Source organism: Phyllostomus discolor, chromosome 15 (genome assembly GCF_004126475.2).
Source record: "Phyllostomus discolor isolate MPI-MPIP mPhyDis1 chromosome 15, mPhyDis1.pri.v3, whole genome shotgun sequence".
NCBI classification, from domain to species: domain Eukaryota; kingdom Metazoa; phylum Chordata; class Mammalia; order Chiroptera; family Phyllostomidae; genus Phyllostomus; species Phyllostomus discolor.
The window spans coordinates 1264227-1277099 of NC_040917.2; the positions used below are offsets into that span (position 1 = coordinate 1264227).

The window sequence follows — 12873 nt, forward strand, 5'->3', positions numbered from 1 at the left end:
GCTTGAACAGTTTATCCACCACTAGCAGGAAATCTTGCACACGCAGGGGCCTCTGTTGATCTAGCAATCTTCTCCCTACACCTAGCAGGGGTTTCTTCTATTCTAGGGGCTATCAACTTTATCACCACAATTATTAATATAAAACCTCCCGCTCTATCCCAATATCAAACTCCCCTGTTTGTATGATCTGTCCTAATCACAGCCGTCCTTCTGCTACTATCTCTTCCTGTCCTGGCAGCCGGCATTACCATGCTTCTAACAGATCGAAACCTCAATACCACATTCTTTGATCCGGCCGGAGGAGGAGACCCTATCCTATATCAACATTTATTCTGATTTTTTGGTCACCCCGAAGTATATATTCTTATTTTACCAGGATTTGGGATTATCTCCCATGTTGTAACTTACTACTCAGGCAAGAAAGAACCTTTCGGGTATATAGGAATAGTATGAGCTATAATATCTATTGGATTTCTAGGCTTTATCGTGTGAGCCCATCATATATTTACAGTCGGAATGGACGTAGACACGCGGGCATACTTTACATCTGCTACTATAATTATTGCTATTCCTACTGGAGTAAAAGTATTCAGCTGATTAGCCACTCTACATGGGGGCAACATCAAATGATCCCCAGCCATGCTTTGAGCACTTGGTTTCATTTTCCTCTTCACAGTAGGGGGCCTTACAGGGATCGTATTAGCTAACTCATCTCTGGATATTGTATTACATGACACTTATTACGTTGTAGCCCATTTCCACTATGTCTTGTCTATAGGAGCCGTTTTTGCTATCATAGGGGGATTCGTACATTGATTCCCTCTCTTTACAGGTTATACATTAAACACAGTGTGAGCAAAAATTCACTTTTTAGTAATATTTGTAGGTGTTAATATAACTTTCTTCCCACAACACTTCCTAGGCTTATCAGGGATACCTCGACGATACTCCGATTACCCAGATGCATACACTACCTGAAATACCGTATCCTCTATGGGGTCCTTTATTTCACTTACAGCTGTGATACTAATAGTATTTATAGTATGAGAGGCCTTTGCAGCTAAACGAGAAGTCTCAGTCACCGAACTAACTACTACAAATCTTGAGTGACTCCACGGGTGCCCTCCTCCTTACCATACATTTGAGGAACCTGCATATGTTAATCCTAAATAAGAAAGGAAGGAATCGAACCCCCTCAGATCGGTTTCAAGCCAACATCATAACCATTATGTCTTTCTCCACAAGCGAGATATTAGTAAAAATTACGTAACTTTGTCAAAGTTGAGTTACAGGTGAAACTCCCGTATATCTCTATGGCATACCCTTTTCAACTAGGATTCCAAGATGCAACCTCCCCTATTATGGAAGAATTACTGCACTTCCACGACCATACTCTAATAATCGTCTTCATAATTAGTTCCCTGGTCCTATATCTTATCTCTTCTATATTAACAACACGTCTAACCCACACAAGCACAATAGATGCTCAAGAGGTAGAAACCATTTGAACAATCCTTCCAGCTATTATTCTAATTACGATCGCCCTCCCATCCCTACGTATCCTATATATAATAGACGAAATTAATAACCCCTCTATAACAATCAAAACCATAGGCCACCAGTGATATTGAAGCTACGAATACACCGATTATTCGGAACTATGCTTCGATTCATATATAATCCCTACACCTGATCTAAAATCAGGAGGGCTCCGCCTCTTAGAAGTCGACAACCGAGTAGTTATTCCTATAGAAATAACAGTCCGCATACTAATCTCCTCTGAAGATGTACTCCACTCATGAGCTGTCCCATCTCTAGGACTAAAAACGGACGCAATTCCGGGTCGACTTAACCAAACAACTCTCTTGTCCACCCGACCTGGCCTATACTACGGTCAATGCTCCGAAATCTGCGGCTCTAACCATAGCTTTATACCCATTGTTCTTGAGATAGTTACCCTAAACTGTTTTGAGAAATGATCTGCATCTATATTATAATCTCATTGAGAAGCTAATTTAGCATTAACCTTTTAAGTTAAAGACAGGAGGAATCAATCTTCCCTCAATGACATGCCCCAATTAGATACATCAACATGATTTATCACAATTCTATCCACTATAATCACCCTATTCATTATTATACAACTAAAAATCTCTAGCCACCATTATTACTCAACTCCAGGGCCAAAAACAACAAAATCCATTAAATCTCTAACTCCTTGAGAAAACAAATGAACGAAAATTTATTCGCCTCTTTCATTACCCCTACGATAATAGGACTTCCCATTGTCGTACTGATTATTATATTTCCCACTATAATATTTCCATCCACCAACCGGCTAATTAATAACCGACTAGTAGCCATTCAACAATGACTAATTTATCTAACGTCCAAACAAATACTCTCAATCCATAATCGTAAAGGCCAAACATGGGCTTTAATATTAATATCCTTAATCTTATTTATCGGCTCCACAAACTTATTAGGCTTGCTGCCTCATTCATTCACCCCTACAACACAACTATCAATGAACCTTGGCATAGCAATTCCCCTGTGAGCAGGCACTGTAATCTTAGGCTTCCGCCATAAAACTAAAGCCTCCCTCGCACATTTCCTTCCACAAGGCACTCCTCTCCCCTTAATCCCTATATTAATTATTATCGAAACAATCAGCCTGTTCATTCAACCGATAGCCTTAGCCGTACGACTAACAGCCAACATCACTGCTGGTCACCTGTTAATTCACTTAATCGGGGGAGCAACACTTGCATTAATAAACATTAGCACAACCACCGCCCTCATTACATTTGTAATCCTAGTACTACTTACAATTCTAGAATTCGCCGTAGCCTTAATCCAAGCATATGTCTTTACACTACTAGTTAGCCTGTATCTACATGATAACGCCTAATGACCCACCAAACACACGCCTACCATATAGTCAACCCTAGCCCCTGACCACTTACAGGAGCCCTGTCAGCCCTATTAATAACCTCAGGCCTAGTAATGTGATTTCACTTCAACTCTACAACCCTACTAACTCTAGGCCTACTCACCAATACCTTAACCATGTACCAATGATGACGAGATATTATCCGAGAAGGCACGTTCCAAGGACATCACACACCAGTCGTACAAAAAGGGCTTCGTTATGGAATAATCCTATTTATTATCTCAGAAGTCTTCTTCTTCTCAGGATTCTTTTGAGCTTTTTACCATTCAAGCCTGGCCCCAACCCCCGAATTAGGAGGATATTGACCTCCAGCAGGCATTACTCCCCTTAATCCACTGGACGTCCCCCTTCTTAACACATCCGTCCTACTAGCTTCAGGAGTTTCCATTACCTGAGCACACCACAGCCTCATAGAAGGACACCGCAAACATATAATTCAAGCACTATCTATTACTATTGCCCTAGGCTTATATTTTACCTTACTACAAGCATCAGAATATTACGAAACACCTTTCACCATCTCAGACGGAGTATACGGCTCCACATTCTTCATGGCAACTGGATTTCATGGCCTACATGTCATTATTGGATCTACATTCCTAATCGTATGTCTCCTGCGACAACTAAAATTCCACTTCACATCTAATCACCACTTTGGATTTGAGGCTGCCGCCTGATACTGACACTTTGTAGACGTCGTCTGACTTTTCCTATACGTATCCATCTATTGATGAGGCTCTTACCCTTTTAGTATTAACCAGTACAACTGACTTCCAATCAGTTAGTTCCGGCACAATCCGGAAAAGAGTAATCAACATAGCCATCACCCTCCTAACAAACACAACCCTAGCCTCGATTCTCGTTATTATCGCATTCTGACTCCCCCAAACCAACTCTTACGCAGAAAAAACAAGCCCCTACGAATGCGGTTTCGATCCTCTAGGCTCTGCCCGCCTCCCTTTCTCAATAAAATTTTTCCTTGTGGCAATTACATTCCTGCTGTTTGACCTAGAAATTGCCCTTCTTCTACCCCTACCATGGGCATCTCAAACTGACAACTTACAAACCATACTTCCTATAGCCCTAATCCTAATCTCCCTCTTAGCTGCTAGCCTAGCATATGAGTGATTACAAGAAGGACTAGAATGATCCGAATAATGATAATTAGTTTAAACAAAACAAGTGATTTCGACTCACTAGATTATGATAAACCTCATAGTTATCTAATGTCCCTCACCTGCATAAATATACTTTTAGCATTCACCATTTCCCTATTAGGTTTACTAATGTACCGATCCCATATAATATCTTCCCTCCTATGCCTAGAGGGAATAATACTTTCCCTATTTGTAATAATGACTATCACCATCCTAAACACCCACCTCACACTAGCAACCATATTACCTATTATCTTACTAGTCTTCGCGGCCTGCGAGGCAGCACTAGGTCTCTCCCTCTTAGTTATAGTATCTACCACTTATGGAACAGATTATGTCCAAAACCTTAACCTTCTCAAATGTTAAAAATCATTCTACCCACTATCATGCTCATCCCCCTTACCTGATTCTCCAAACCAAAAATAATCTGAATCAATACTACAACCCACAGTCTGATAATTAGCATCCTATGATTTCCTCTCATAAATCAATTCGCCGACAACAGTCTCAACTTATCCACAATATTCTTTTCCGACGCTCTATCCACCCCACTACTTATACTAACAATATGGCTACTGCCCTTAATAATTATCGCCAGTCAATTCCACTTATCTAACGAAACTCCATCCCGAAAAAAACTCTATCTTACTATATTAATCTCACTTCAAACATTTCTAATTATAACTTTCACCGCCACAGAACTTATCATATTCTACATCCTATTTGAAGCTACCTTACTCCCAACCCTAATTATTATTACACGATGAGGAAACCAAGCAGAACGTCTAAATGCGGGCCTTTACTTCCTATTCTATACATTAGTAGGATCACTCCCCCTACTAATTGCCTTAGTATACGTACAAAACACTACAGGCTCACTGAACTTTCTCCTAATACAACAATGACTAGACCCCCTTCCTACTTCCTGAAGCACCCCCCTACTATGACTAGCATGCATACTAGCCTTCATAGTAAAAATACCATTATATGGCCTCCACCTTTGACTACCAAAAGCTCACGTAGAGGCTCCCATCGCAGGTTCAATAGTTCTTGCAGCAATTCTTCTAAAACTGGGAGGCTACGGCATACTACGCATCACGATTTTACTCACCCCACTCACCGAATTTATAGCTTACCCATTCATAATACTTTCCCTATGAGGAATAATTATAACCAGCTCCATCTGCTTACGTCAAACAGACCTTAAATCTCTCATTGCCTACTCCTCAGTAAGCCACATAGCCTTAGTCATCGTGGCCATTCTTATCCAAACTCCCTGAAGCTTTATAGGAGCAACAGCATTAATAATCGCCCATGGCCTAACTTCCTCCATACTTTTCTGTCTGGCCAACTCAAATTACGAACGAATCCACAGCCGAACAATAATTCTAGCTCGAGGCCTACAAATACTCCTTCCCCTTATAGCAACCTGATGACTACTAGCAAGCCTTACCAACCTGGCTCTACCGCCAACCATTAACTTAATCGGAGAACTATTCGTAGTAATATCAATATTTTCATGATCCAATCTTTCTCTAATCCTTCTAGGATTAAACATCACCATTACAGCCCTGTACTCTCTATATATACTCATTATAACCCAACGAGGCAATCTCACCCCCCACGTTAACAATATCCTCCCTTCTTATACACGAGAAAATACCCTCATAACCATGCACATTCTCCCTCTCCTACTCCTCTCCATAAACCCTAAAATTATCCTAGGTACTCCATACTGTAAGTATAGTTTAACAAAAACATTAGATTGTGAATCTAACAACAGAAACTAAACCTTCTTACTTACCGGAAAAGTATGCAAGAACTGCTAACTCTATGCTCCCGTACCTAACAGCACGGCTCTTCCGCACTTTTAAAGGATGGTAGTTATCCATTGGTCTTAGGAACCAAAAAATTGGTGCAACTCCAAATAAAAGTAATAAATCTATTCTCCTCCACTATCATCCTATCTCTAACCATTCTAACTCTACCGATCCTCATAACAATCCTAAAACCCCAAAATACTCCCAACTATCCATACTATGTTAAAAATACAGTTTCCTACTCCTTTTTCCTCAGTATAATCCCCGCAATCATATTCATTTATTCCGGACAGGAAACAATCATTTCCAATTGACACTGAATCACTCTACACACCTTCAAACTATTCCTTAGCTTCAAACTAGACTTCTTCTCAATACTATTTATACCAGTAGCATTATTTGTAACTTGGTCTATCCTAGAATTCTCAATATGATACATACACGCAGACCCAAACATCAACCGATTCTTTAAATACCTTTTAATATTTTTAATTACAATGCTAATTCTAGTAACGGCCAATAACCTCTTTCAACTGTTCATCGGCTGAGAAGGAGTAGGTATTATATCCTTCCTACTCATCGGCTGATGGTACGGCCGAGCAGACGCCAACACAGCAGCTCTGCAAGCAATCCTCTACAATCGCATTGGAGATGTCGGCTTCATCCTAGCCATAGCATGATTCCTCATTAACTCCAACACGTGAGAACTCCAACAGATCTTCCTTCTTAATTCACTAACTCCCTCCCTCCCCCTAGCAGGCTTATTACTCGCAGCAGTAGGCAAATCAGCCCAATTTGGATTACACCCCTGACTCCCCTCTGCCATAGAAGGTCCAACCCCCGTATCAGCTCTACTACACTCAAGCACAATAGTTGTAGCCGGAATTTTCCTCCTAATCCGATTTCACCCCCTCATAGAAAATAATACTACAATCCAAACAGCAGCCCTATGCCTAGGAGCCTTAACAACCTTATTCACCGCTATATGTGCACTAACCCAAAATGATATCAAAAAAATCATCGCATTCTCCACTTCAAGCCAACTAGGGCTAATAATAGTAACAATTGGGATCAATCAGCCATACCTAGCATTCCTACATATCTGCACACATGCTTTCTTCAAAGCCATACTCTTCATATGCTCAGGATCAATTATTCACAGTCTAAATGACGAACAGGATATTCGAAAAATAGGAGGTCTATTCAAAACCATACCCTTCACCGCAACAGCCATAACAGTAGGAAGCCTAGCACTGACAGGCACCCCCTTCCTAACAGGATTTTACTCCAAAGATCTAATCATCGAAGCAGCTAACACCTCTTATACCAACGCCTGAGCCCTCCTTATAACCCTCATTGCCACCACTCTTACAGCCGTATACAGCACCCGAATTATCTTCTTCGCACTACTAGGGCAACCCCGTCTCTCTACTCTAATTCTAATTAACGAAAACAACCCACTTCTACTCAACGCCATCAAACGTCTCCTTATCGGAAGCATTTTCGCCGGATTCCTAATCTCAAACAACATCCCTCCAACCACTATTCCTCCAATAACTATGCCCCCTTACCTTAAACTCACAGCATTAATCGTTACCTTAACTGGATTCCTTCTCGCCCTAGAACTCAACCTTGCCGCACTAAACTTAAAATTTAAGACCCCTACAAACCTATTCAAATTCTCCAACCTCCTAGGCTATTTCCCAACCATTATACATCGACTATCCCCAATAACAAACCTAACCTTCAGCCAAAAATCTGCATCCTCCCTACTAGACCTCACCTGACTTGAAGCCCTCCTCCCCAAATCAATCTCCTCTCTCCAACTAACATCTTCAAATCTGGTCTCCAACCAAAAAGGATTAATCAAACTTTATTTCCTCTCCTTCCTAGCCACTTTTCTAATCACCTTAACTCTGCTTAACCACCACGCGTAACTTCCATAACTGCCACAACAGCAACCAATAAAGACCACCCAGTAACCACCACCAACCATACTCCAAAACTATATAGACCTCCTACACCAGTTAACTCCTTATTAACAGGACCCGCCTTCCCTACATCATAACTAACTCAATCTCCCCCTCCCCCACCAAATCCAAAGATCATCCCTAAATCCGTATCCTTTATCACAGCGAAAACTAAAACAAACTCCATAATTACACCTACAATGAAAGCTCCCAGTACCGTTTTATTAGAAACCCAAACCTCCGGATACTGATCTGTAGCTATAGCTGTAGTATACCCAAAAACTACCAACATACCTCCCAAATAAATTAAAAACACCATCAATCCCAAAAATGGTCCGTCGAAACTCATCACAATCCCACATCCCGCACCCCCACTCACAATCAAACCTAGCCCTCCATAAATCGGAGAGGGTTTCGAAGAAACCCCGGCAAAACTCAATACAAAAACAACACTTAAAACAAATACAATGTATGCTGCCATTATTCTTACATGGTTACACCCATGACCAATGGCATGAAAAACCACCGTTGTACTTCAACTATAAGAACAATAATGACCAACATTCGAAAAACCCACCCACTCCTAAAAATCATCAACAACTCCCTTGTAGACCTCCCCACCCCCTCCAGCCTATCATCATGATGAAACTTTGGCTCTCTCTTAGGAGTATGCTTAGCCGTACAAATCTTAACAGGATTATTCCTAGCTATACACTACACATCCGACACAGCTACAGCATTCAACTCAGTAGCACATATCTGCCGAGACGTCAACTACGGCTGAATACTCCGCTATCTCCACGCCAACGGAGCATCCATATTCTTTATCTGCCTATACCTCCATGTAGGCCGAGGACTCTACTACGGATCTTACATATATACAGAAACATGAAACGTTGGTATTCTCCTCCTCTTCGCAGTCATAGCCACTGCATTCATAGGCTACGTGTTACCATGAGGACAAATATCCTTCTGAGGAGCTACAGTTATTACAAACCTACTCTCCGCTATTCCCTATATCGGAACAGATCTTGTCCAATGAATCTGAGGAGGATTCTCTGTAGACAAAGCCACCCTAACTCGATTCTTTGCCTTCCATTTTCTACTACCATTCCTAGTAGCAGCCCTAGTAATAGTCCATCTCCTATTCCTACATGAAACCGGATCCAACAACCCCACGGGCATTCCATCAGACCCCGACCTAATCCCATTTCACCCCTACTATACCATTAAAGACGCCCTAGGATTTCTAATTATACTTACTGCTCTATCAACACTAGTCCTATTTTCCCCTGACCTCCTAGGAGACCCCGACAACTATATACCAGCAAATCCCCTCAACACACCTCCTCACATCAAACCAGAATGATATTTCCTCTTCGCTTATGCAATTCTACGCTCAATCCCAAATAAACTCGGAGGAGTCCTAGCCCTAGTCCTATCAATCCTAGTACTGGCAATTATCCCAATACTACATACATCCAAACAACGGAGCATAATATTCCGCCCCCTTAGCCAATGCTTATTTTGACTACTCGTAGCAGTGCTACTCACACTCACATGAATCGGAGGACAACCAGTAGAACACCCTTACATTATTATCGGCCAATTAACGTCCATCCTTTACTTCCTAATTCTACTAGTTCTAATACCCTTAGTCAGCATAGTAGAAAATTACCTCCTAAAATGAAGAGTCCATGTAGTATACTAATTATACTGGTCTTGTAAACCAGAGAAGGGAATTAAACTTCCCCATAGACTCAAGGAGAAGGCATTAAGCCCTACCTTCAACACCCAAAGCTGAAATTCTGCATAAACTACTCCTTGCGCTATGCTATTAGTGCATATATTTAATTACCCCATATTAATGAAGGACATCTATGTATAATAGTGCATTATATTATATTCCCCATGAATATTAAGCAGGTACATAAAGTTAATGTGTTAATGACATTTAATTTATACTCTGACATTATATCTATTTAGCATATGGATATGAACAAGGTAATTAATAATGATTAATCACCCAAGCACATACTATTTATTGGTCGTACATACACCATTAATTTACGTTAAACCTTGTCAACATGTCTATCCACCGTCAAAGGGTGTCCCTTGATCTACCTACCTCCGTGAAACCAGCAACCCGCCCAATCAGTGTCCCTCTTCTTGTCCCAGGCCCATTTAACTTGGGGGTTTCTAACTTGGGTCGTAAACGGCATCTGGTTCTTGCTTCAGGGCCATACAACCTTAGAATCGCCCATTCGTTCCCCTTAAATAAGACATCACGATGGATTAGTGACTAATCAGCCCATGCCGCGGCATAACTGTTCTGTCATGCCTTTAGTAGGATTTTTTATTGGGGTATGCTTGGACTCAACTGGGCCGCGGCGGGCCAGGGTTCAGGAGCATTTCCGTCCCGGACGAGCCTCTTAATGTACCTTCCCTCTCCGCATGATGAGGGTAGCAGGACATGGACTTAATGAAGCAGGGGCATGCTAGTTGTGTGGTATGCATGATTCTTGTCTCTCATGAATATGCACCATACGGGGATATGAACTCCATGGTTCAGGGCATAAACCCATCCATATATCCCCCCGGGTGGCACGTGTACGCACACACCCACGTGTACGCACACACCCACGTGTACGCACACACCCACGTGTACGCACACACCCACGTGTACGCACACACCCACGTGTACGCACACACCCACGTGTACGCACACACCCACGTGTACGCACACACCCACGTGTACGCACACACCCACGTGTACGCACACAGCAAGGACATGTTCTTTTGAGTCGACAAACCCCCCCTACCCCCCGTTAGACCCCCTCCGCACCGTACTATATCCTTGCCAAACCCCAAAAACAAGGACAATACAAAGCGCATCGCAAGCCTAACCTAATAACAGACAATATCATCACCCATTTAAACAAATGTCTGCCTATTCAACTCTTATTAATTGAACGCTATCACTTTAAGGAATTTATTTTCCTTAGACAGACACCTCCCTAGATCCGTCGAAAATTTTTTTTTTCGTCTCTCCATACAACTATGTCACGAACGTTAATGTAGCTTAATTTATAAAGCAAGGCACTGAAAATGCCTAGATGGACTTTTAAAGCCCCATAAACATATAGGTTTGGTCCCAGCCCTTCTATTGGTTGCTAGCAAAACTACACATGCAAGTATCCGCACTCCAGTGAGGATGCCCTATAAATCACTTAACATGATAAAAAGGAGCGGGTATCAAGCACACCTCAAGTAGCTCACGACGCCTTGCTTAACCACACCCCCACGGGAAACAGCAGTGATAAAAATTAAGCAATAAACGAAAGTTTGACTAAGTTATGCTTGCTAGGGTTGGTAAATTTCGTGCCAGCCACCGCGGTCATACGATTAACCCCAATCAATAGATTCACGGCGTAAAACGTGTTTAAGAGCTCCAAGTAATAAAGTTAAACCTTAGCTACGCCGTAAAAAGCCCCAGCTACTGTAAACTCCTCCACGAAAGTGACTTTAGACCATCTGAATACACGACAGCTGAGACCCAAACTGGGATTAGATACCCCACTATGCTCAGCCCTAAACTTAAAGAATTAACCCAACAAAATTCTTCGCCAGAGTACTACTAGCTAAAGCTTAAAACTCAAAGGACTTGGCGGTGCTTCACATCCTTCTAGAGGAGCCTGTTCTATAATCGATAAACCCCGATAAACCTCACCAACCCTTGCCAACTCAGCCTATATACCGCCATCTTCAGCAAACCCTGAAAAGGAGACGTAGTAAGCCTAATCACAATACGCAAAAACGTTAGGTCAAGGTGTAGCCTATGGGTTGGGAAGAAATGGGCTACATTTCCTACCACCTAGGCTATTTCCCTACAACGAAAGTCCCCATGAAATTAAGGACTAAAGGTGGATTTAGTAGTAAGTTAAGAATAGAGCGCTTAACTGAATAAGGCCATGAAGCACGCACACACCGCCCGTCACCCTCCTCAAATAACTACAGTAACCCATAATCCTATTAATACTTACTACAATTACTAGAGGAGATAAGTCGTAACAAGGTAAGCGTACTGGAAAGTGTGCTTGGATAACACAAAGTATAGCTTAAACACAAAGCATCTAGCTTACACCTAGAAGATATCATATAAAATGATTATTTTGAGCCAAATCTAGCCCACAACCGAACAAGCACAATTACCCTATTAACTAAAACAAAACATTTATGGAACATCAAAGTATAGGAGATAGAAATTATAATAAGGCGCTATAGAAAAAGTACCGCAAGGGAATGATGAAAGAAATTATCAAAGCAATAAATAGCAAAGTTTACCCCTTGTACCTTTCGCATAATGATTTAACTAGAACAACTTAGCAAAGAGACCTTAAGTTAACCACCCCGAAACCAGACGAGCTATTCATGAGCAGCTTCCCAGAGCAAATTCATCTATGTGGCAAAATAGTGAAAAGACTCATAAATAGAGGTGACAAGCCTACCGAGCCTGGTGATAGCTGGTTGTCCAGAAAAGAATTTCAGTTCAACTTTAAGCCTACCAAAAAACACCTTAATTCCACTGTAGACTTAAAATATAGTCTAAAAAGGGACAGCTTTTTAGACACAGGCTACAACCTTGCCTAGAGAGCAAGCATAAAAACCAAACCATAGTTGGCCTAAAAGCAGCCACCAATAAAGAAAGCGTTCAAGCTCAACAATCTAATTACCTTAATTCCAATATCAACATGCTAACTCCTAGAACTAAAACTGGACCATTCTATAACCATATAGAAGAGATACTGTTAATATGAGTAACAAGAATTCTATTCTCCTTGCACAAGTGTATATCAGAACGGATCTCCACTGATAATTAACGCCCATGAAGTAAGCCAAACAACAAGTCCTTCATTTACCCCCCCCCCGTTAATCCAACACAGGAGTGCTCTTAAGGAAAGATTAAAAGGAGT

The 12873-nt window shown here is 41.5% G+C and overlaps 1 long non-coding RNA gene across 1 annotated transcript in view; it reads right to left on the minus strand.

Annotated features, from left to right (window-relative positions):
* The window catches only part of LOC118498340, a 24759-nt gene extending 18656 nt beyond the window's left edge, over window positions 1–6103 (minus strand). Inside the window, exon 1 of the long non-coding RNA XR_004900836.1 lies at window positions 3057–6103. This is a non-coding gene — a long non-coding RNA (uncharacterized LOC118498340). The remainder of the gene's footprint in view (window positions 1–3056) is intronic.
* Between the last annotated feature and the right edge of the window lie 6770 nt (window positions 6104–12873).